This window comes from Lepisosteus platostomus, chromosome 6 (assembly GCF_059453375.1).
Source record: "Lepisosteus platostomus isolate fLepPlt1 chromosome 6, fLepPlt1.hap1, whole genome shotgun sequence".
NCBI lineage: Eukaryota > Metazoa > Chordata > Actinopteri > Semionotiformes > Lepisosteidae > Lepisosteus > Lepisosteus platostomus.
In genome coordinates, this window is record NC_142616.1 from 34,627,358 (window position 1) to 34,653,755 (window position 26,398).

The 26,398-nt window shown below is 34.8% G+C and overlaps 1 protein-coding gene across 8 annotated transcripts in view; it reads right to left on the minus strand.

Annotated features, from left to right (window-relative positions):
• Nucleotides 1–26,398, minus strand: part of sorbs1 (sorbin and SH3 domain containing 1) — a 184,850-nt gene that overhangs the window by 116,848 nt on the left and 41,604 nt on the right. For 3 of the 8 annotated variants that reach the window (XM_088635601.1, XM_088635595.1, XM_088635590.1), the window contains exon 1: nt 3,369–3,651. The exons of 4 other annotated variants lie outside the window; for them this stretch is intronic. The gene's annotated coding sequence lies outside the window, so the exon portion shown is untranslated. Of the gene's footprint in view, nt 1–3,368; nt 3,652–23,502; nt 23,573–26,398 lie in introns of those variants that run through there. One more of the 8 variants, XM_088635591.1, reaches the window with a different exon arrangement.

A 26,398-nucleotide genomic window follows, 5' to 3' on the forward strand; every position in this document is an offset into this window, starting at 1 on the left:
TGCTGTACGTATATCTGTTTTGGCACAATGCACTTTGGACATACTGTAACACACTTTCTATCTTGCAATTGCATTAGATACTGTAACCCTCCAATCCAAAAAGACTTCGTACTATCTTCTGTCAAACAAAAATACCAAGGCAGAGGTTATCATATTATTTTAAGTGGTTCATTCTCTGTTTAATGCCACATTGAAAGGTCCTGCTTGGAGAATTATTTTAATCAGTTTAATTTAATTAGCTGACAACGGATTGATAGTTTCTAATTGAACTGTAAAAGGACAACTCCCATCACTCCATGGTTTAAAGGCCTCCTCTAAAAGCAGCCAGATCCAGTCCATAGCACATGCAAGAACCAGTATTAAGTACATTTAAAATATACTGGAGTGTGCTGGCTGGATGTTTAGCAAAACTGTATGCTTGGTGAATCCTGATTAATTATGCAACAAATCTGAGTCCATTTAACAATTTTTAGATAATAACAATATATACAAAAATAGTATGGTGTTTACTGTAATACTTTAAGTAACCTGACTGACAACCTTTCAGTAATATGTACAAATAGCTGTTTTCACCAAAACAATAAAGGACAATTGTGAAAAACAATTCAATATTAAGAAATAAGTCAAAAAATAATACAAAAATTACACGTTTTTAAATGAGCTATGTAAATCTCTCAAGGATTCAAATTTGATCATTTGGACAGAAAAACAGCCCACAGAATAGAAACACATGTCCATAACAAGGTTATGTGTACAGTGTAAGTGAAGATCTTCCTACTAATTGTGTTTGAGATTCCATTATTTATGTTAAAGCTTTTAGAAAAAACATGTCTGTGGGCCTCTGACTAAGCATTTCTATTTGTGCCCTGTTTTACTACATACTGTATATCCAAAGAACAACATGCAGTGTAATAAAGTTAATTGCTTAAATATTCAAGATGGAGGTACAGACGTTTCCCATAGAAGAGCCCTTCAATAATATTAAAATAACAAGTATAAAGTGAATCTTGTATAGTTTTCTCAAAATAATAGTTAAAACCTATAGTCCATACCAAAGACACAGCAGTTCCTTGGAACAGAGCTCGTCATGGTATCTGTAGCATTGAGTGAACTAGACTAACAGCACTTGACTCCCCCCTGAATGGGACACTGGTTAATCACAGAATAACCCCCAACAATGCTGGACCCACTTACATTACTGGTTGGAATGGAGCAACTGGAGTAAATACCTCACTCAAAATAATAGTATATATTATTTATATAAGAGTTTACAGAACACAGAAACACAGAAGGACATTTGTTTACTGAGCTACAGGTAGGTCTACATCAGAATGTTCTTCTAAAAACGTTGTAAAAATATTTAAAAGAGCTTCTTTTTAAAAGAAACCCCAGACAGATGCTTTATATCATGAATCCCTGTATTAAAATATCTTTCTTCCTTGTAAGATTTTAAAATCTAAGCAAAATATTTATATATTTTGTGAATACCTTATTGTGAACACCAGAGTAACAATACTTATCATGATAAAAGAGGGTCTCCTAAGAATTATAATTTTGCTTTAAGAATCACAATGAATTTTACATTTAATGTTGGTTTACAACAACATTAGTGGCTGAAACAATAAGTGAACAACAATCTGGCTCCAAGGGACACTGGAATTTCAGGTCAAGGGTAAGAACTGCAAACTACTGAACTTCAGCAAAGTCTATGGAAATATGCAATTGCATAGTAAGGATTTTTATATTACTATAGCAGGAAACAACACAAAGTTCTAGATTACAAATCTATTTGATCTGATAATGCTATCAAATGTAAAAAAAACAGTATTAGCACTGCTAGTTAGTGACACTTAATATCTACAATTAGAACAGTTCAGCTCTACAATTCAGACACAACAATTACAGTACATGTAAACACAAAAATTTGTACAACACAATTATTTAAGTTCTTGTGTAGTAGGATCAGTGAGAACTTCCTTGTTTATTTTGAGTTTGTATTTTGAGTTAAAGATACAATAAAGGTTTACAGAACACTAAAGCAAAAGTCTTCTGTCATACAGTAATTTAAAAGGCACAGTATCACTGACCATCGATTCTGCATTCTCCATATAAAAATATCCAAATGGCTTTTTAAAAATATCTAATAGTTCCCAAGTGAATTGATTTAAAAAGTATTGTTACAGTATATAAATAACTTTTATGATTGTGTCAGATTAGAACACATAATCCAGAGGTATCAACACTCCATATCTCACAGTATAAGATTGTTTATACAAACATAATACATATCATTTTAAAATATCATTCACACATTGATAATAAATAATGTTGTTGTCACTATTACTGTATTGCAATACAGTACAAATGAAAAGGATATTGTTCGATTTATAAACTAATACAAGAAAGACATTCATGTAATAAATACTGCACCTTATTAAAACCTTGAAACCTGAAGTGACGAAATTTTCTCTTACATGTAATCTTTAGACGGCAAGATTGCTACTTTTTTCCGTTTGCTACTTCGTAACCCATATATCACCTGTCATTTTAATGTACTGCAGTAAATGTCCACAAAGGGATAAAAGATCTTGTTTTCTCAATCCCATGCCAGTGTACAGTATCTAACATAAAGGATTTTTTTGTGCCACGAAACAAAAAGCCTACAAGGGAAAACAGAGAAAATTACCACGTAAGATTTAAAGTTAATCTTCATCCGATTATTTTGTTAATGATTGTCTAACCTTCATGTTATACTCCCAGTGGTATTCAGAATGCAAATTATTAACTACAGTTTGCAATATGATAAGGCTTTTCTTACATCTGTTAGGGGCTGCCTCTTTTTCCCCTCTTTGGAAAGTTCCAATATCACGGACGGTGTGAGAATAATCTTATTCAGTTACTTACAATACACTGGCTACAACATTTGTAGCAAATCTTTAGTAAACATTGTTTTTGGTCTTTATAGTTGACCTATCCAAGTTTTGTATTCAGATTTATACAAAAAGCTGCATTCTCATAAAAGCAAGTCTGACGGGGGAAAAAAACTTGAAAAAGCAATGGAAGTTGCAACGGTCTGTTAATATAACAGATGTGACTGTGACTTCAATATTGACAAAGCAGCAAAATCAACAATGACTAAAAATAAAATATAACAATAAGGCTGTAACCGATGCTACAAAGATATTACAATAAGATACATAGCACACTGTAGGAGCAAAAATATATACCGTATATATATATACCGAAACCTAGCTTTACTTTTGTTCATATATTTTTTAAAAGATGCCGCACAAAGCCCAATCAAAACCACAAAGATGTGGAAACGAAAACATTTCTAACAGATATATAGTAATATGTAAGGTACTTACAATGTTTAACTCGGCTGATGTGCTGGAAATCACACAATATATGTTTGAGAGGAATGAATGTCACGATACTCTGTGGAATTGCGCTTCGGAAGGACTTCTTCAGTTTCTTAACCCACGCATTGCGAAAGGGAAACGTTTTATTCCGAAAGCAAATTAAAATCTAGATTGCACTGCAGTCCTCTCTTAAATGCGCAAAAATATTAAATCCTGTCTTGAAAACGTTATTCAAGAGGTCATGCATTCATCCAGTACTTGAAAACACAAGCAATCAACTCTGACAAACCCATGCTTGCCCTTTTTTTCCTAGTAAGATAGGGGTGCTTTAGGGGGGTACCTTCTGCTGCATTAGCGCACTTTCAGTTTACAGGACTAAGGCACGTGAAGGATTATCAAAACACCGAAAGTTAGCTTTTTGCCATTCTTGTAAAAAAAACAACCACACAAAGCAGAGGTTACAAAATCTGTCATTTTTTAATTGCAAACCTTACGTAAGGTGTGCAATGATATATACTGTGTACTGTATGTAAATACAGTGCCTACAATAGATTTGCTTAAACTGTGTCATTAAATTTGTTAACATTCACCACCATGATTCTTGTTAAACAACATGAACGCGACGGATCAGTATGTAACTATTTTTCAATAACCTGTTTGTATTCCTGATATTTAATATGGATGTGAATGACAAATAGAGAAATTATCAAAAAATTACATTTCTAATTATCAGTCACTTTTGCTCAAATATGTCTGTTCTAAAGGGGGCGAAAGAATGTATTTTTTCTTCACTTTATACCTTACAGGACGTTGATAACAATTAGCCCATATCCCACATCTCACATGTGTTATGTCTATGATAATACAACAGTCTTAATTCAGTATGTTCACTTCTGTAGTTTATTAACAGAAACGTCCCCAATGCAAAATCATAGCATAAATTTATTACTGTTTTGGTCTGTCTCCTGAAGGGTTTCTCTTTGTCCAATAGGATTACACTGGAGAGCTTAGTATTAAAATTCTCAGCACAGCTGTAATTTTCCTGCTCATCAAAAAGGGGTTAAAAGTTTTTAAAAAAATAAAAACCAACTGACGCAGCACATGGAGCAGGCTATACCCAAGACAACTCAGAAAGGAATGCAGTCTCAGAGTGCAGTATGCTCACCAGTGTTTTCAAACTACGTTTTCCCCCTTTTGAAGGGTGGCGAGACTAATTTTAAACCAGTGAAAACAAGACCTCTACAGTGTTAGCTAAATTACTATAATTATTGGCATTTCAGATATAGAATAGTCTGCTAAATTGTTTACAGGGTTTCTTAATCTCTGTTCTTCCATACATGTTTTGCAAATGTTATGTAATGCTGTATATGCACAAATAAATATTCAGTGGCATACAGTAACATAGCATCTACAGAGGAGACTGGAGATCATGCTAGACTTGTTATAATACCATAGTGCTTGTCTGGTTATGTGCCCTTTCTCTTTCAACCAAATGAGTTAATATTTCAAGACCAAAAATACAGAGATCAGGCTTGACTCGCTTGACCTGAATTAAAATCACAGAAGCATTTTATAAAAATAATAGCTTTTGAATTTTTTATGAGCAGTACAAAAATGTTTCTCAAAATCCCAAAAGGATTGTGGCTTCACTGATAGAACACAACAGCACAACAGCTTGCCTCCATAAGTCAATTGTGAGTCCAGTGAAATGCAGAATTGCAGAAAAATGGTTTCAGGAAACTTTAACACATTTTTGCAGCACAGTCAAACATGGTGTAATAATGTCAGTCAGGTCAACATCATTCCCACAAACTAAAAAGGATTTATAATGAAGACCAAGTTTAAATTTAGCTATCATTTGGCTCTAGCCTCTAAGCTGACAGTGGTTTAGATTTGTACTCTAGTCAAATAGGTAATTAGTGTTGCACACTATCTACAATATCAGACTAGAACCTGTTGCCTGATCTGCTCATTTTGCTTCTTCAAAAAAATTACAATGAAGGCAAAAAAATGTTGCCATTATTTCGAAATTGGAATAGGATTTCACTGCCAACCGGCCCTTGAGTTTTACAACCATTCTCACATATAGATGTAGGTGTCATTCCAAGCAAACTGGGATGTCTAAAATAGAATTTTGGGCAAATCCACCACAAGACTTGTCACCTTCTGAGAAATACATAATGCATCTCTGCTTGTTGTTGCAGGTGAAGGTTTGGGGTTTCTTCTTGGGGATAGCTTCCTGCGGTGGTTATTTCACATATCTTTGGTCTTCACCAGGTCATGACATATTGCTGAGTTTAAGGGTCCCTCTTCTGAAGTCCTGGACAGTGGTGAAATTTAAAACATTTCTTCCAGACACACAGGTCACAAACTGGACTGTCCAGTTGAGGATGAAAACTTGGGAGGCACTAACAGTGTCACGCCCTCTCCCTACAACATTCTCACACAGAAGCGCACTCGCGCTAATTACACTCCAGCTTCGAGCACTTCTGCCAACCAACACCGCTCCTGCCAATCAGCCAACCACGACACTCCATCAATCAGCACACCTTCTCCCTCGCACACTAAATAAGCCCTCCAGAACCCTCTGCTCTTCGCCTGGTATTGGTTGTTCTTTGGAGCGCCTATCTTGCCTTTGTTTTTGGAATCGACTCTTGGTATGAACCTCGGAACTTCCCCTTTGACCACGTCTACTGTCTTGCCCTTCTCTGGATTGGAAGTCTTCTCGTCGACCTAAACCTTTTGAAACACGGATCTTGGCTTTTGACTACGCCTCTGCCTAACCCTCTCCTGGATTGGAACTCGCTGACCTGTAGTTATGAACCTCGGAACTTGACTTGGATCCTGTCTCTCGTCTAGCCCTCATTCCCTCAGGAAACTACCTCCTCATCTCTAGACCCCCTAAGGTACCGCGTAGGGTTCGTCTTCCCGTTTGCTTAGCGGGTCATTCGTGACAAACAGGAAAAGGGCGAGATCCTGAGGGTTATTACTGTAGGAGGTAGACAGCCTGCATCGAAAAACAAACTAATCCTGCTTCCAGATTTAACACACAAGCCATGAAATGAAATTCAATTAAGTTTCAGAAATGACTATGCCTCACAATTTCTTGTTTTCCAGGGAAGCTTAGCCAGCAGTCCCCCATCAACTTTGCATTCCTTGGGGAAAAAATCACATGATTCTGGGATGATATTCAGAATTTTGCTGAATCCTCCTGAAGTACTCATCCAGAGACAGTGAAGTGTTCACTACTACTACTTGAAGAGTATGAATAATACAACTTTCAGTTCAGATTTTAACCTTTGAGTAATATTTCTCTTTGCAAAATAAAGGATCTGATTTATGAGCTACATATCTTAAAACACTTTTTGTATTCAACTCTGAGAAAGTGTATACTGTATGTAAAAGCCATGAATTGAGAGTGTTAAAGCTGAAAGTTATTTATAAGTTTGCATTGTTCTGTGGAAAACTGTCACAAGGGGATATTTCTGCCAGTTTTTTTTTTTCACTCACATTCAACCCAGACAACAAAAGGCTACACTGGCATTTAAGTTACATGACTTTTCCCATGGGCTGTGTCATGACACACAGCTGCCAAAGTATGAGGAATTATTGGATCTAATAGCTTGGAAATTAATCCAGACTGCTTTCACTCGCTGTTGCCTAACTGTACTGTGTAAAAAATAATGGTTTTATTCACAGGGATGTCTTGAGGTGGAAGGCAATAGTTGAGGGCAATTGTAAAATTTTAATTAGGTTAATTATGCTACTGGCAGAAGTTAACCACAGGAATGCAGTCTCCAGATTCAAAAGGTGCTTTTGAAGACAGTCTAGCAGATGTGCTGTACTCTATGTGCTGCATATTATTTTAACTCAGATGCAAGTACTGTGGTATCATCACACCTAAGAAAATAAGATTGTTTGGACTTTTACAAGTGTTATGCATTTGACTAAAAGCATGCTTAAATTGTTTACATTTTAGTATCACTTGTTTTTAAATTAAACCACTTGTGTTGCAATTGCAAAACAAAATCCATACCCCTGCACACAATAGATAAAGACATACTGTAACTCAGGGCAATCTAGACTAGTACATACTGTGCCAGGCTGGCCATTCCTCTACATTATGCTGTTATGGAAGTGTTTTTTTTCTCTTATTCTGGAGAGCACCAGTCCTTGAGGTCTTATAGGTGCCTTCAGTCATGAATGACTGCCAATATTTGATTCAATAAAGTCAATGGCAGTTTGAATCCAATGCAAACCTGAACACTATGGTTCTCCAGCAGCCCAGGGCTGAAGATATCTGTGTTATGGCATTGCTTTTGTGATATATCATATGGTGTTAAATGAGGGTTTTTGAATATTTTTTTTTCAAATATGCAGTTTCATTAGTCTACTGGTACTGTGCAGCACTCTTAGTTGCATAGTCCTATGGTAAAAAAACCATTTGCTTAAGAAAAAGGTATCAGTTGGGAAAATGACACTTTTCATTCACACAAAAGATAAATGCACATTAACTCCACGGAAAACAAAAATGAGCAACTGTAGTTCTTTATTATATAGCTTGGTATTTCTGACATACATCTGGTTTAAATGGCCCAGGGAGAGATTTTGTTGAAACAGGATCTCTAAACTAACCCCCATTTTTTTCTGTTAACTTTCAATTACAGTTCTCTAAACCTAAAGGTACAAGTACATATGCATCCCACCTGACTATAGCAAGATGTTTATTTTGTCCCTAAACCTGTGTCTGGTAGTTGGTCATTACTTCAATTGAAATATTTCACTTAATTAGAGCCAGTTCATTCTAGAAACTTCACTGCCATACTATACGTTTTTCTGAATTTGTACTTTTGTCTAAAAAGGTAAATTTTTTTACTGTAATATTATTTTATTATTCCAGTAATGTGACTGCAGTGTTCAATTCCATCTAAAACAATGAGAACGCACAGAGAGAATGGATTTTTTTTCTCAGCAATAGCAGGATGGTCAAATGCAGTGTGGCCATTTCCTGTACCATAAGGCAAAAGTTGGACACCATGCTTAATAGCATAGCTTTTCAAAAAACTACATTCTACATATTGAAAGCTGAGTCTGGTCCTCTCTGTAGTAATCAGTAAAATGAAGTCCTCAGATTTTCATGCATTAAATCACTCCTACGACAAAACAGTTTCAAGTGTGTATAAATTGAATAGGACCTCTGTATAGCATTAATCAACTGCACATACAGTACAACTGGAGAAAGTACTTAAAGCATGAATGACAAAGTCATAAAACATATAAAGTAGAAAAATGGATAGTTTAGGGAGTAGGGGGGGTGAACACTTAAACAAATGTATAATCTGATTTTAGACAGTGATCATCCTGATAGATACCTAGAGAGTCTTTACTCTGCTTGTGGGAAACCTCCGTAAAAGGAAAAGCTGTGATATCACTTCCCGCCATTGTTGAAAAGCCAAAGCTGAGCATGTCATGAACTCATGGGTCCTGTCCCAATCTCTTCCTGTATATGTTAAAGACCAAGTGTATGTTTTTTTTCTTTTCTACTTCAATTTAAAACAAATATTTTTCAGATTTAGAAATATAGTATTTCCTCCTCCCTGATCTTGGCCATAAAGCGGAACCTAATATCACCCAATACCTAGTAAACCCTATTTACCCAGGGTTTTTGTTCAGCTGGACTCTCAAATCATAAGATAATGTTTATTCCTCTTCAGAATAGCCACCCTTATTACCCATTGTGGGGTTTCAGTGAGTACATAACTCTATACTGTATGTGGGTTTCAACCTAGTAATATAGGATAGCTGTTTAGGATATTTTAGAAAGACTTTATGCAACCCTATATTTTTAGTTAGACTTGAATGGATTGAAAGTTTAAGTCAGCACAAGCAAACAATTGATTTGTATCTCAATACGTTCTATTTATGTGTTAAAGCCTTAACATTTACATAAATCATCTATAAATATCATGGAGATATTTTAAAAATATATAATATTTCTCATACCCACTTCAGGAAGCTTTTTTATTTGATAAAAAACAACAAATATCTGAATATGTTTTTAACTTGAATGCTCTTACAGTCAATCAACTTGTATCAATGATGACGCTATTCATAAGAATGGTAAGTACAGCACAATGTGTTATGTTTTGCTAAGTCTATGCTTACATTTACTAACATTCTAACAAAAACATACTTTGTGTTAAAGACAAGTGACGTGGGTACTGGGACAAAATTTCTTCAAGTAAATTTCAGGTGTTAGTCAGGAGTCAGTAAGTAGCTGCATATCCCTCTGAAGCAAAACCTGCATACAGTATGACTCATTGAGCTCATCAGAGTCTTTGTATAATCATTTGAGATGCTTTACCAAGTCTTTTCAGCCACTTTGAGCTCGTGTCTATTCTTGAGATATTCAGACTGTAATTGGCTCTTAACATTGACTGACTTGGCCAGTCAAAGATTTTCTACTTTTTCTCCTGATGAACTCCTTGTTTGGACTGACCATACTGTATACTTTAACTTATACTTATTACTTATTACTTTTATTAACTTATTACTTATTAACTTATAACTTTATACGTAACTGTCATACTTTTTGTGGAAGCACTGCTCAATACGTATAGAAGCATTTTCATCATTTTCATCTATGTCATCACTAGTCACTTTATCAGTAAAGACGAGCTAGTTCCAGAGGTGAACTTACATGACATTACCTCCACTGTGCTTCACAGATGAGATGGTGTTCTGTGGATATTCTGAAGTTTGTTTCTTTCTCCTTTACTCTCCACACTTCTGCCTTTCAATTACTTTTGTAAAGTGTATCTGTCCATAACTTTGTTCCTAAACTCTCCTGACTCATCTTTGAACAAAGCAAATTTTATTTGATGTATCTTGAAGCATAAGATATACAGTATCTATTACATCTTGCAGCATAACCTTTGCAATTTGTCTGTTACAGACTTATGGGAAATGTTGATTTTAATATCTTCACTACCTTCACTCTGGAGGTTGTACTGTAGGTGATTGCACTGACAGCTCCACAATGTTTTTTTCATCAACTTCACATATTTATCTTGGATGACCTGGTTTTGTCGTTGGTTTCCTTCTCAACAAGTATATTCAAAATTGTGGATTTTGAGATACCTAGTTTATTTGATGATGGAGTCTGATGGAGTTTTTTTTCTTTACGCATCAAAATTGCCTACATTATTTTAACAGAAAGTGGTTTGGTTTTCATTATGCCTTTTTTACTACAGACTCCAAACACTGAATTCAAAGAGTGACAGGAGGATGTGCACAGATCTTTTATGTGTATCCTGTATTATTACGGCAACCAGCTGCATCCCCACATGGACTCTAACATCCACTGGTGCCGTACAAACTAGATTTGGTTGTTTATCTGTGCCACCTGCCCACAGTTAACTCTACTTACAGTACCCTGTTATCACTGGGTATTTAAGTCCTCACATTTCCCTCACTTAGTTCTTAGTCATTAAGTCTCTTTCTCAAGTCCTGGCGTTTCCTAGTGCTTGTTTTTGATTGCCTAGCTCTGAACTCTCTATTTTTTTACTATGGCTCTGTTTCACTCCAGGTTTTTAGTATTGCTCTTCTGGTTTTCGACTCTACTTTTGGATTTTGTCTTGGACAGTCCTCCATGTTTTTGAACCACGTTTTTAGACTTTCTTTAGGATTCTCCCTTGTGCTGCAATCTTTCCTCCTCAGCTTGACCTCTGCCTGTTTTACCATGCCACAGTCTATCCAGCAATTGGATTCTTCTTCCCAGCTTTTGGTCACACCCTGCTGATAAGCACTACAATAATACATGCCTAACTTAAAATTAAAATGTTCAGTTTTGTTTAATTGATGCAAGAAAGTAGAATTGAACTGAGAGCTGAATTGAGTAGAAACTAAAATGCATAGGAGTTGTACTTAACCAGCTTTTAATTAATGAGAAAGGATTACTATAAGAGTTGATAGTAAAAATCAATGTTTTCACTTCAATTTCCCAATACATTTAGAAAGTACTGCATACATACTGTATAGAAATATTAAGAAAATGTATGGATTTTTTTTTCTTAAAACTATGTTCTGACTCAACTTTGGATATCAATTTGGACTACAAATCCAATTGCTTTCTTTTGCAGTTGAAAGAATTTAATCCTAGCTCAAACAAAGATGATGAAATATTTTTTGTTAATTTTACAAGCAAACATTTTTAGTATTGCATACATGTATTTTAGGTACTGCATGGAAAATGTTACATTTTATATTTTTTATTCTTGTGGTATTCTTTTTCCTTTCATAGAATTTATAACGTTTACAGAGGAACCTCATGATTATTTTTACAATTGATTAGAACACTAAAAGAAAACAGGTTTTTTACAGGACTTTTTGCTATGATCTTTTTTTCTAATGTAACAGTGGGGAAAATGGGTGTTAAAGTTATTCCTGTTAGACTACTGTTCTTGATGAGTTAATCATGCATACTGTAGATGGTATACAGTACTGCACCGATGAGTGAAGTAACACATCCTTTCATCCATTTTCTAACTGCTTCTTTCAATCCAGGGCCTTAGAGGACCCTATCCCAGCAAGCTTCGGATGCAAAGCAGGATACACTTCGGATGGGACACCAGTCCATCACAGGAAAGACGGAGACAAACACAGATACACATATATATATACACACACACCAGGGCCCATTTCCTAGAAAGTACACCGGAGTAAACCGGAGCACCCAGAGGAAACGCACGCAAACACAGGAAGAACATTAAAACTCCACACAGATAGCACCCCACATCTGGGATGGAAGACAGGGGCCCAGGGCTGCAAGGCAGCTGCGCTAACCGCTACACCACCATGTCACCAGAAGTAACACATGCAAACATGTACTATGTTTTACTGTCATGATTTATTTTTTTACTTTGCACATCCCGAGAGAAGAGCAAACATGAATCCCAATGTACATGTAATGTACAGTACATGCAAATAAATGGCTCTCTCTTTTGCATAGAATAAATGATTCTAGGTTGTTTGGTATTGTATTACTCTTTAATTTATTTTATTAAAAACTTAAAGCATTGCTGACAAAATACAACTTGTTTTTCCCAGACAGCTCGCAACAAAGTGATCCTTACCATACCTCCATCCTACGGTGAAAACACACAAGCAGCCAACTACACATAAACCTTTCAAATGTTTTCCTAAAACCCAGATCCAAGGGTAACTTGTATAGTCCTAAGTAAGGGGCCAGCCCAACAGCAGGGTGTTAGCAAACTCAATGAGAATACAGAAATCTGACCCCCAGCTTTGGAAAGGCTATCAATGGAGCCCTTCATTTCAGCCATATAAAACTCCACAACATATGGCTAGCAGTACCTTCACCTGCCAAGCAATACATTCTTCTTGCCAAACCACTTTCACAAGAAAAGCAAACCTCATATTTGACATCTAGGATGCTTTAGGGATTGTTTTACATATTATAAAGATGTATGTTATAATTTAAAATCAAGCTTTGTTTTGGAAGCAGTTCAAGACCAAATGAAACACCTACTACATTCTTTTTGATTTTTTGTTTAACAGAGAAATATTACTGATTATCCTGTATACTGTACAAAAGTCAGAACTAAAACAAAATCAGTCACTTTCTTGGATTAATCTATCAATTTTTATATTGCCAGTGAGAACATTTAATATATTATTTTACATTGTTTGCTTACATTTTACTTTTTCATATCCTGTATTCTGTTGTATTTGGATATCTCTGTTTTTAAACCATTTTCCATTGCACCTACTGTAACTAAGCCTACATACTGTATACGGCATCACAAAGGGTTTTCTAATACTTAATGAGAGAAACTGTGGGGCAAAATACACAGTCCTGAGTAAAATTATTCATTTGTATTTCCTTTAACCTATCCTGCTTTTTAAAGTTTTCATTTTTAGTATGTCACTATGTTTTACTCGATGTACAACTAGCAGGCAGTCAAAACTGTCTTTATAATTCTGAAGATTTTTGCAAAGTCTCCCCTCAACCATCCTCAGTTAAAGCTAAAACAGACTTGCAGGTTCTTGTCACTATGTCCATTTATTTCAAACCCTTCAAACCCTAAAAACAGCTTCTACTATACCACAAAGGAAGTGACTAAAAAGAAATACATCATTTCATATCTTCCCTGGATTTAGTTTTACCCATACCTATACAGTATATCCAAGCAGCATATCAGCTGGTTAGATTGCATTTTCACAAGGGCTAGATGCTGACAATGATACAGTATATCCACTGCAGTAACTAAACATTTACCTCTTTATTGTTCAGTGGTCTTTCCAGCACTAATTTGTTTCTATTATAACTTCCTGGCAATCAGCAAATCTTTACAGAGGCATTTGTTTTGCCATAATGAACAACAAGCTTGGCAATTATACCTTAGAACAGAGACAACAAAACGTCCCTCAAAAACAAACTAAATTAATCATTTTTGAAAACCTTTCCAGGAGATTTAAGGTTGGTGATTCAATTTGCTCACTACTCTCTAAGAATGTAAAAAGAGTACATGACTAATTGAGGGTGTAAGTTTACATGTTGCATTATACAGTACATCTAATCATCGGGTACTAAAAGTAACTGAAATTCATCTAACAAGGAATGCATAAATTGATTAATTACATCCAGGTGTGTGCCCAACATTGAAGACAATCAGTCTTCAATGTGAAGACAGCCTCACACTGTACTATTGACTGAAACTTTAAACCTTAATGTGTGCATCTAGATTAGTTTATCTGAAGTCTGGATGTTTTACAGCACCTTCTGGCTGGAGAGCATGCAAATAAGGAAGAATTAGATGGAATCATTTTGAAAGCATGTCACGTGAGAAATCCAAAAGGTAATTCAACGGGACACATCACAAGGTAGAAACGTAGACCTTTGTACATGGAACAAACACAAGAGAAAACTGTTGATTCCACCATGGAATATGATAGTATTAGTAATTGACCAGATTTTTTAATATAATTTTTTTTTTAAAGTTTATAAAATTCAGACCTGCAGAATATATATGTATATATTTCTGATCTACACATTAGGGTTTTGTTTGGTATAGCAGGAATTTGCATAAATTAAACACAGGTACATTCTGTCTAGCACCACAACATGCAAATTCTGTTTTTCTGTTGTTTTTTAGATTTTCTTTTTTTAGACTACGTTACTTATGTTAATTGCAATCAGAAATACTTTGCTTTTCCAGAATGAGCCTGGGAAGAATGATATTTCTTTAATCAGCTGGTCCACTTAGCTAACAGCAATGTTGTGTAAACAGAATGGTGCAATGTGACACAATGTTCCCTTGCTAACGGTGCCTTCTTACATTTGTTATCTGAGCATGAAGAGCAATCAGCTCCTGCTTTCCAAAATACTTGTCATTCCTTGATATGATCAGGAGAATAGAGTATGCAGCTTTCTCTTTTATTTGGCACTGGAAAATGAATTGTACATTGGCCAAGACTAGTATGGCAGGAAATGATCACTTTTGTGTCCTGGCAGACACATTTTCCTCTTTTTTCTTGTTTTTTTTCTTTTTTGTAACTGTCATTCTAGCAGGTCAAGTAGGAGGAATGAAAATGCAGTCTGGGTGTGATGCCTGCTATTTTTCAGTTGCCTCCTCTAACAATAAAACCGTATGATGTTGGCAGCTGACCTGCATTTCAGTAATATTGCATAAATTTAAACTGGAGAATGCTATTGGTATTACAAATTATGTTGAATTCAGAGCATGAGACTATGGCAGTCATCAGAACTCATGCACATATCCATAATTTAAAGTCCTAAGCACAACTGTAGTCCAAGCACTACGATGACAAATATTTCTGTCAGATGTGCAGTATTTTCCCTTTTTACAAATTTTCTGTAGTTGGTATACTATAGTACAACAAGGTTTCTTTGATATACTGTACATGGTTATGAATGCAATGGTCAACATGGTTAGGCTATATTATTTTAACTGTACCACTATTAACTTCTTCCTTGTGTTTTTCTACATAGCTAAAGTGGTTCTTGCATTCCTCTTAAAGGGATAACATGCAGCATCTACGTGAACTGCAAGAAAATTTCACAAATTTAAAATAAGACACAAATTGTTACATTTCAATGACTATTTCAGTTCTCCAGATATTTTCATATAAGAATTTTCACATGCTTACAGTTTTACAAATATGTATTACATAAATAAAATGAATTAGATTTTCTAATATTCATTATATCTCCCTGCAACCTCCTGTGACAAGAATATTTTTATGCCACTCAAAGTGCTTCACAGGTAATGGGGGCTCCCCACCACCACTAATGTGCAGCACCACCTGGATGATGCGACAGCAGCCAGAGCGCCCCAGTACGCTCAACACACATCAGCTGTCAGTGGGGAGGAGAACAGAGTAATGAAGCTCATTTATGGATAGGGATTATTAGGAGGCCATGTTAGGTGAAGCCCAATGGGAAATTAAGCCAGGACGCCGGGGTAACAACCGTACCCTTTTCGAGAAGCGCCCTGGAATTTTTAATGACCACAGAGAGTAAGGACCTCAGTTTTACATCTCATCTGAAGGATGTCCCCTTTTTACATTATACTGTAGTGTCCACATCACTAAACTGTGGCATTAGGACCCACACAGTGTACAGGGTGAGCGCCCCCTGCTGGACCCACTAACAACACTTCCAGCAGCAACCTTCCCAGGAAGTCTACCATCCAGGTACTGGCCAGGCTCATGCCTGCTTAGCTTCAGTGGGTTGGTTGACTTGCAGGGTGATATAGCTGCTGGCAAAACATTAAACAACACAGAACTAGTAACTGAAACCTAAGACATTCTCTTTTTTCTACATTCAAAGATAAACCATTAAGAACATAAAAACAGAAGAAAGATCACAAATGAAAGGAGGTCATTCATCCCATCTAGGACATTTACTTGCTAGTAAATTCTGCAAGACAAAAATGTCATTATCCTGTTTTAGGTCTAATATAATATCTATTAAGGATTCTGAAACAACAAAAAAAACTAAAACAATGCAGAAACATCTAAAACCACTGATCTAAAGATGAATGACAATAATATATAATAATAATGAGATAATCAACATTTTTTGGAAAACGCTCCTTAATTAACCTGAACTCATGTTACCAGAAATAGCCTGGGTCTACTAAATGGATGCAAAAGCCTGTTGACAATTTATAAATTCCTTATTGGACAAAGACAGAATTAATAGTGTCAAAGTGTGAATTAATAATTCTTCAGATTCTGAAATGTTACTTACTTAACATTAATAAGTATAAAATGCAAAACAAGTCAGCTTCAATAATAAGTGTAATTTTTAAAAATTATCCAATGCAAATAAAATTTCTCACTCACCTAGCACATATAGCATGGGTCTATTACATGCCTGTTGATGGATGTCTTCAATTCAGGCTTTTCAGAAAAGTTTGAACATTACTGATTAATGATTATCCTCCAAAATTCCATCAAGCTCAAATGACAGTTTTGAGTTATAACTACTGTGTTACATTTCTGTCAGCCAGACGCAAAGGAATAATTCATTCTTCACATTTGTGGGAAGTTTCTGACTCAGAGCTGTAGTCATTTATACATTGATTGTGGGAGAAATGCAAAACAATACCACTCACTAAGTGGCAAATCTCAAGGCCCCTACATAATGTATTTGCAAACAATTCATTTATACTTATCATTTAACTACAGTATTCTTTTTTAAAAAAGCAAATAAAGTTCAGATATAATATTGAAGACTCTATTTAATATTCATGGCATCCTTTGGGGAAGACATTAAGTAAAAAAATAATAAAAGACCCTAAAGGTTGATTACATTATTTGCAACTGCTTGATGAACACAACTGATAAAACACCAATACTGACTACACTTTCTGTAAATTTTAGCATAGTTTAAAAGACACTGCTATTCACATCTCTCAACAGCAGTTGACTATACATTGTCTGTGAGATAGTATGTGTATATTTACTTAAAAAAAACAGATGACAATATGATAATATGATAATATTTTTACTAAAATACAGGATACTCATGTAAAGCTATCCTGTCCTACAAATATGAGCCACATATTCAACCATGATTTAAGAAATGCTCACAAAATGAGACCAATAAACTCCAAATACATGCAGCTAATCCAGTAAGAACTAAGCGTTCTGTATTTGTTCCATATTGTACAGATCTGGAAATATTGTAAGATGTTCACCAAAGCTCAAAGAAGAAAAAATAAAAGCTTTTTAATCCTTTTCTGTCCCAGACAACTTCAATAAAATGTCTCCAAAATTAAACAGGTCTCTAACTCCTCTGAATGCTTCATCTGCCTTATAAATGTATTTTGTTAATTCATTTACATACTGTAGAAATGCATACATGTATTTAAAACCTGCCTGCTTTATTTTATTGTTTTATTTTAAGAAATATGGAAAACAGTAAATTGGTGAGAAAATGACAGTATAAGCCAGAAGTCACACACATAACAGTCCAGAATGAACCAAATCCTACCTATTGTTCAATATTTTTAAATAATAAAATAAAGTTTTTTTTAGAAGTTGTTTTGCTTTATTTTAATTCTCAGTCACTGTTATTCACTGAGATCAGAAACGTATAAGTATATTAGTTAAGTTTTCTCTCTCCGTGTAAGGAGCCATGAAAATCACAGTGTGAAGCGTTTTTCAAGCAGATGCTACAAACTACAAAAAAAAAGTGCAAGTCAAATCTATATCTTTGAAAGCAGCAAGAACTGAAAAATGACTGTAGATTTTGTTCCCTTTTGTAATTACTTGCTTTTATAAGATAAGATAAGATAAGATCACTTTATTAGCCCTATACAATTTCTTGCATTAGGAATTTGTCTTTTCGCATACCCCAGCTTGCTCTCCATGAAACACACAGATTTGATCTTTTATTAGCACAAGTTAAATTCAACTTTACAAAATGTACTAAATTCTTTACCACAGATAATGCTTTATAACAGTTCAAAAGTTTGTTTTCAAACTAGAGAAAAACATTTTCTATGAAAAACACATACAGTACGTCAAAGAATCATTAACAGTGTCTTAAAATGGGATAGACAATGATAACAAAATACAATATTCCAGATTTATTTAACAATATTGTGAGTGAAACAGGAACATCCAATTGTAACTGTTGTTTCAGAGTATGCAACATATTATTTTAATTGAGAAACAAAAAACTAATTAAACTGAAAGTAAATAAATGCAAAGTAATACAAAAACACGACATGGCATATTTTATAAACAGAAAACTAATTGATATTCACTCACTTGTAAGACCTAGCTATTTTTGAGGTCAAGCAAATGAGATGATATAAAGTAATGTGCAGAGTAAAAATGATGAGAAGTAAAAACTGTATAATGAACTTCTGTAATGAAGTATAGTTTTGTTCACTGCACTTCAAAAAACAGATTGTTGATCTGGAAAATGTAAACAGAAGAGCAAAAAATCTCAAAATGTAATCCATATGTTTTAGTTTGAAAATGTAAACATTAACACTACCTTGCATTGGTTAACCACTAATATACTGTACATTAATAATAAATACCATAATAACATCAGTCTAAGACTGTATATTCATTTGTACTTAATTCGTGCATAAAACAAAAAAAGTTATCTTATAAATAAATAAATATAGCCTACAACTGAAAAAAAACTAAACAGCTGAATAGAGAGATCCCACTTACACTAAAGCAGCTCTTCACAAAAAGACACTGAATTTGTTAATATTAGAAAATGACAGTTTTTAGCAACAGAAAAGTTGTTTTAATATGATCCACCTGCTTGCAATTCATTTAGTCTTACCATCAAATTATTAAAAAAGGAAATTAATAATATTACAACATCCCAAGTGTAGCTTTTCTCAAAAATAAATGCACTTTTTAATTATTTCCAAATGTCATAATGTTGACCATTAGTTGAGTGTTGACCATCAGTACTTCAACAGTACTGGTGTTCCTCAGGGCTCGATACTGGGCCCCTTACTTTTCAGTATTTACATGTTTCCACTTAGTCAGCTTTTAAGATCATATCATACTATCTGTGGATAGTACAGTCCTTGAGCTTCAATTGAAAAACATGTGCACCATATCGTCAAAACATCTTTCTTTCACCTCAGAAATATTGCTAGACTATGTCCTATGTTATCACTAACTGTGTCTGAAAAGCTGATCAACACATTTGTCTTATCCTGAATCAACTACGGTAATGCTCTTCTTGACTGGGGTTTCTAAATCCAAATTGAACAAACTCCAGTATGTCCGAAATTCGGCAGCCAGAATTCTGACCAGGTCTAGTGCAAGTGATCACATTATTCCTATCCTGGAGTGGCTTCCTGAAGTTTCGTGTCAGTGACAGAAAATGCACAGACCCAAGTAAAAAGTAAGATTTCTAAGAGCTTTTGAGACGCACCTACAGTAAAACCTTACTGCACCTTCTGGATGCTCATAATATAAAAGCCTATGACCTCAATTAAAAAAGGTTTTACTTGCTCAAAATAGAAGACATTTTTAACGACAATATATACAGAACATTGAATATTTTTATCTATTCTGTATTCTACAGCCACATATAACATACCAACAATGTCTAACAAGAACTGCAAGTATTTCCAAGAGGCCATGGATCAAGTACAAATCCCAATATACTGTACTGTATATAGTGAGCTAAATAAATAAAAAACAACATCTGTTTTTACTTCCTAATTTCAGCTAAAATTAATATACAGTACTGTATCAACAGGGTGTGACCTACACAGCCCCTGCCCAGTAGTTGAATCATAAACAGGCCACAGTAGTTACATGTGCTTATCATTAATACTAAGCTCTTGTGCTCAAATGTATTGCTTGACTTTAATTTATTTTTCCTTAGCACCATAAACAAAGTTTTACATAATTTAGCAAACATAAATTGAAGCAATTAAACAGCTGCCCCTTAGTCTTGGCAGTGAGGTGGGTTTGGAAATGATACTTTTTAGCATAAACATCTGAAAAAAATAAAATGAGACCTACATTTATGGAGAAAGAGAAATAAAATACAATCAAATTAAAGGACATACAGTGTGCATATCTAAATTTAAAAAAGTACCGAGTATGTAGACAGACAGTTCAGTTACAGTTTGTTATTTAATAACCCTGCTCTCTGCACTCCATGTCCCATTGAAACTGCCAGCTTCGCAAAGAGAGAAAGGATATTTTTGCAGTAAACCCATGCCTACCAGGAACAAGCTGAAACTGCCAGAATCTTGAATAAAGCCATTCTGTTGACCAACATGGAATGATACGTGACCTTTAAGTTATGAAACAGATCAAATCCCTTAACTCTGTCTGCAGGAGAAAACAACTGCTCTGTACCGCTTTAAAATCATCTGTAAAAAATTTGATGAGCAAATTTTTAAAAAATCTAGATATATTTTTAGACTTGTTTCTGAAAGATGCTTTTGTAAATACCTCACTAAGCAGTCATTCCTCTCAGGCTTCTGTTGGTACAGTCATTTCTATCCATGTGTAGAGCATTGAACACACAAATAAACTGAATGTGGTAAGGATAAATTACAAAAATGAACAGTTCTCAAAATGGAATCTGAGTCAAAGTGAGTCATTTCAAAGACTGGCTCTTCACTGAAAAAAAGAGATGGAATGGAATTTAGGATGTTGAGATAACACCCCACAATGTAAATGCAGTTTTAAAATTAATCATCACAAAATATCGATACTATATATATAATTAACAACCGACTAAAAACAAAACTCAACAAATCACAAAAACATGCTAAAATTCTAAAAGAACAACCAAAAGGCTTCTGAAAAAAAAACTGGAAGCTACGGCAGCCATTCCAGAGGAAAACTTAGTGCATATACTGTGGAGGACACCTAAACAGACAGTTGTAGAAATGAATTTAATGCTAAGCAGGAAGGTAATAGACATCCTGCACAAAGAATGAGACTGAGTAGACAGAATACAGACATTAAAAATGACAGGGGCCAAAGTGGCCACAGTTGATGACATGGAAGATGGATGAGGTGCAGGGGCTGACACTGTACCCTGCTGAATGCCAGCACTGAGGGATACAGTGAGACAGCAAGGCTTCAAATCCCTTGCAATGACTGAAACAATATCTGACCATGTAGAAATAAGGCAGATTCTTAAAGGGAGCTAACTGCTGTACAACTAAATAAGTACAGGAGTAAGGGGACATATTGTTTTTGTTCAGGCAGGTGGCTGGATTTGTTCCATGTGGCATTGTTAACTCTCCACATGTGCATATACTGTATATGTTTCTGCACCTCAGGTGTTCTCCAGTGATAAGCATTCCAGGGTAGTCTTCTGCTTTTCTGCTGAAATTGTCCATAGAAAGATATGTATTTTGTTAACCTAAAAGCTTAAAATCCTATTTCAATTTTCAATTTCAATGAACATAAATAGACCTGTGTTTAATAAGTCACAAGATATGTTGTTTATGAATATCAGGTGAATACTTGATATTTATGAATCATCATTTGTTTTTCTTTATTATAGATCATGGAAAACTACAAAAATAATACAGCTAACCAGATAAAGAGCTCTTTCCAGCCAGAGATTAGAGGATACAACTTTTCACCACAATGCATGAAAAGACATATGTCAAGTAGCAAAAACTGTAAGGGAGCTAACATCCATTCATCAGTTATCAGGAAGTCACCTGTCCTGGTGAGAACAATAGCAACATAGAGCCTATCACAGAAGTACAGGGCACATGACTGCTCTCTCCCTGGACACCAGTCCACTATAAGGCCACAGTGAAAGGGGCAATGCTGAATAGTCTTACCTGGCCAGAACTTCTTTGACAAATGGGACAAAACCAAAGCACTTAGAGAAAACCCACATAAACATGGGAAGGGACATACAAATCAAACCAATGGCATTTCTCCTCTGGAATCAAACCCAGGGACCAAAAGCTGTGTGGCAGTAACGGTACCGATGAATAGAATCTCTACAGGCATGGCAAGGTAACAGTTGCAGTATTGTGTTGCCTAATAAAATATTTTTAGAGCCCCACGACTTGCTAGCAAAGAGACGAGTAACATATTCATCATTGACACAGTTTTTTTTTAAATTTGATTTTTTTTCAAATTGTAATTTTTGAGATACTATATGTTCTGTAGCTCTTTCGTGTGTTTGGCTTGAAAAATACATTTCAAATATAAAATCTGTATAAAAACATTTCCATGCAAACACAAATCAAAGCTATAGCAGTGTCATTTCTTTACCACAAGCACAATTTTTGCACAAGTTCTTATTTATTCTGCATTTCCAAATTGTTCATCTTTCAGAAGTCACTGAATTCACTGGAATGAGGCTTAACTGCTACAGCTCTTTTGTGTTTATGAGGAATAAACAAAACATTGTTCTGCACATCTAGCTTAATAACAAATGCTGAATATGGTAAATTTAATTATGTCAGTATAATTCTGTCATAATCATTTGTTGAGGGTGATTTCAATGCAAATTCCCAAGTGTAAACACTTCAAGAACAAATATATATTTAGACCATTTTCTTATAAATCTTTATTCATTTATACAATAATTATGATGTACTGTAAATGTGTGAACTCATTATGCTTACTTAATGCAAGACTGGAAAATATTAGGCAATAGGTTTGATCTTATCCCTGTCTTTTGAATTCAGTTGAAGCTCTGTACAGGTCCACCTTTGCAAATTATGTATAATTATTACAAAAAAATGTTATTCTACTGCTTCAAAATCCAAAGAAGCAAACTGCCTTATTCAGCACCATTGGAAAGTGGTACCCCTGGGCTAAGGACAGTGGCTACAGAAATTCATTGTTCAAAGCATCACAAATTTCATTCCCCTAATTCTCCCAATAAATGAAAATCCCAAATTCTCATCTGAATTAATGCAGGCACAGAAACAGTTGTGAACATAACACTGTTCAGCTTTCCAGCTGATTGGTTCTAAGAAACCTATTAGTGTGAATTGGCCATGGAAATTTCATCTCAGTTGCAGAAAACATTACTTTTGTGTGCTAAAGATTTAAAGCATACTGTATAGAGCCTGGCTTACAAATGATAAAAAATGCGTACCATTCATAGAAAGCTTGATAACAGAATGCTCGAACCAGGTTGCGTCAAACGATAGTCAGTGAGAAATGACCTGTAGAAAACACAAACATCATGAAATTAACCCTTACGATTTTTTTTTCAATATTTAGTTTTATCAGTAAGTGTATTCAGTACAGATTTCCCTTTATACCTAAAAAGAACACTATTACCTCTTTTTACTTTTACAGTACTTCATTGTTAACTGTAAAATATGCAGCACCTACTGAATAAAAAAAGAAGGGCTTCAGCCCCTGAAACTCTAAACCAAAAAAACTGGAAATCTCCGGCAGTGTGAACATAACCATCTCTAGCTCCATTTCTAAAAGCTCAAAGGCTCCATTTCTCCCATATCCTCCTGAAACATAGGCTCTAAATGGCTTATACATTTTGTAAACATTCACAATCCATTGAAAAGTATATTAAAATTTCATATGGTGGCTCCTGTAGCATTCAAGGCATGGTGGGCAAAAATGACCAACTGAAAAATACCTAAATGTACAGTTACTCCTATATAGTCTAATGAAGGAAGCTGCAGAAGAATCCTTTAGTGAAAGATGAGGGTGTGGAATGATGAAACCTTCAAAACTTCAAAAATTAAAAGGAACAGTAAATGATGTGTGTTGTCTTTTTTAAGATTATCAAGAACATATTATGTAAGATGGATGGATTTTAGTAATGCTACCAGTTTTACACTACTTTACTTATATCTGTGCGACGTAATAAAGAAGAGTTCCTTTTTCATCTCGGTTTCAAACACACTAGAGAGCTATTTATAATCAAGACTCATTACAGGAAGAAATTTTATAAGGCAACATCAACACTTGAGACAGCAGGCACAGGCTTTATTTCTGCATCAGAGCCAAATCCTGAGCCCACACTACTACTTTTAAGATATTATATTAGAAGTACTGAATGCACAATTGCAATCTAAAAACAACTCAACTACTGCTTTTCCTGCTACATATTAATGTGTAACTGAATCACCATTGTAAATACATTTAAGTTAAAGGCTATGTTCAACTTATTGTGATGACTAATCAGAAAAAGGAAAACACTTTTTGGATCTATTCAAGATTGCTAAATCACTTTAAATCACTGTTCAAAAAAGGAGTTGTGTGAACTTGTCATATGCTACCCACTTTTAAAAAATGTTGCTCTTTATTTAGTGTATAATACATTAAGCATGTATAAATTGCTCTTAATTTAGTGCATATACAGATGCAGCCATTCAAAATGCATGGTACAAACCCGTACCGCACAAAATTACCCATAGGTCACTGTGTTGTACCGCGGTACGTGATTTAGTATAAACTATATATGTGTATTAATTTAGTGTATATATACAGTATGTTGATGTGGTTTTCCACTGCTAGACTCTAAATCTGATGAACTACTGTAAGTATTGTACTCCAGACAATAAATGTGACCATTTTATGTTTAATGCAGGCAAAAACTAAACTGAAGAACATAAAACTTTGATGGAAAGAAAGAGAATGAATGAAACATTTGTAATCAGAGTACTCTCATAGTATTTGTATATACAGAAAACCATAAAGCTATTTATGATTAAATCCTGCATGAAATATTTGCTTTTAATAACATTAGAATAAAAAGTATTCAACAGACATCAGCTTTAGTATCCTCATTAAAGGAATCATTGAAAGTCCTGTTTTCATTAATATAATGTAATTATCATACCTCTATCAATATTTAATAGGCCTTTCACTAGGGTTTAGCATATTTCTGCAATAATCATACTTGTATGCTACTGATTACTGGAGCGCTCAGACTATTACTGAATTTCCTTCTGGTTTGGTTCCAAAATGCCCTTGAGTTCATTCAGATTACTATATTAGCATTTTTCAGAATTGTCCAGCAGGTAACAAAATTTGATGAACAGAATTACCTTTAGAGCATTGGAGCAGTATTTATTTTTTAATTAAGCATAATTCCATGGGCTATTTACTGGTGTGCCTTATTCCAGAGGGCTTTTAATCAATCAACTTATTTCCATTCCTCATACAGTACCTAAGAGTTTTTCAGAATATGCTAGAACTAGTTCTTTTTCTAAAAGGTATTAATAATGACAACAGAATTGTTCCTTAAAACACTTCATGATGGTGTTTTGGTATCTCCAGAGCCCTGTTTGTTCCGCATAGCACATGGACGAATAAATAGCTAGTGCAACTCGCTGTTTTACTAATGAAGGAGGGTAATGGAACAACACTAAATGGGGGTAGTTGTGATATTTCAGATGCAGTTATTAATATGAGTTCTCTTAGATGGAATCCAGAAATATAAGCTCATGCTCGAGTTTGGGATAAAACATGTTTTTTTAATGTTAAACCACAGTGAAGAACCACTGCTTCTTAAATCATTCAGTGCCTGTGCTTATTTACTCTGTGTCTTCAACACCTACCACACAGCCACTAAGACCTGCATGAATATTATAAACTATGGTGTCTAGAAAAATTTATAATGGCTTTTTCTGAGAAGCAGACACCAATACAAGCAGACACATTCCAATAAAAAAAAGAGTTATAGGGTAAAAGCTGAAACATTTTGTCTTGCCAATTTATCACCTTTCAAATGTTACGTGGATTTAACATTTCTACTAGATCGTCCCTTTCTTATAGTATTTTAGATGAAAAGTCAGTGATGGTAAGGCAGCAAAAATGAAGATGTACAGTATCTTTCAGGAAACTTTTTAACAGGTGTGTAGATAATTGTTCGCTACACATTGTAATGAGAATGCCTACTGTCATCTTGTTTAACGCACCTCTATAAGGGATCATACTACAGTATTACAATGGTCTCTATATTTCTTATTCATGTATCTACAGTAATTCCCCAGTAATTTACTCAAATGTCTAATTCA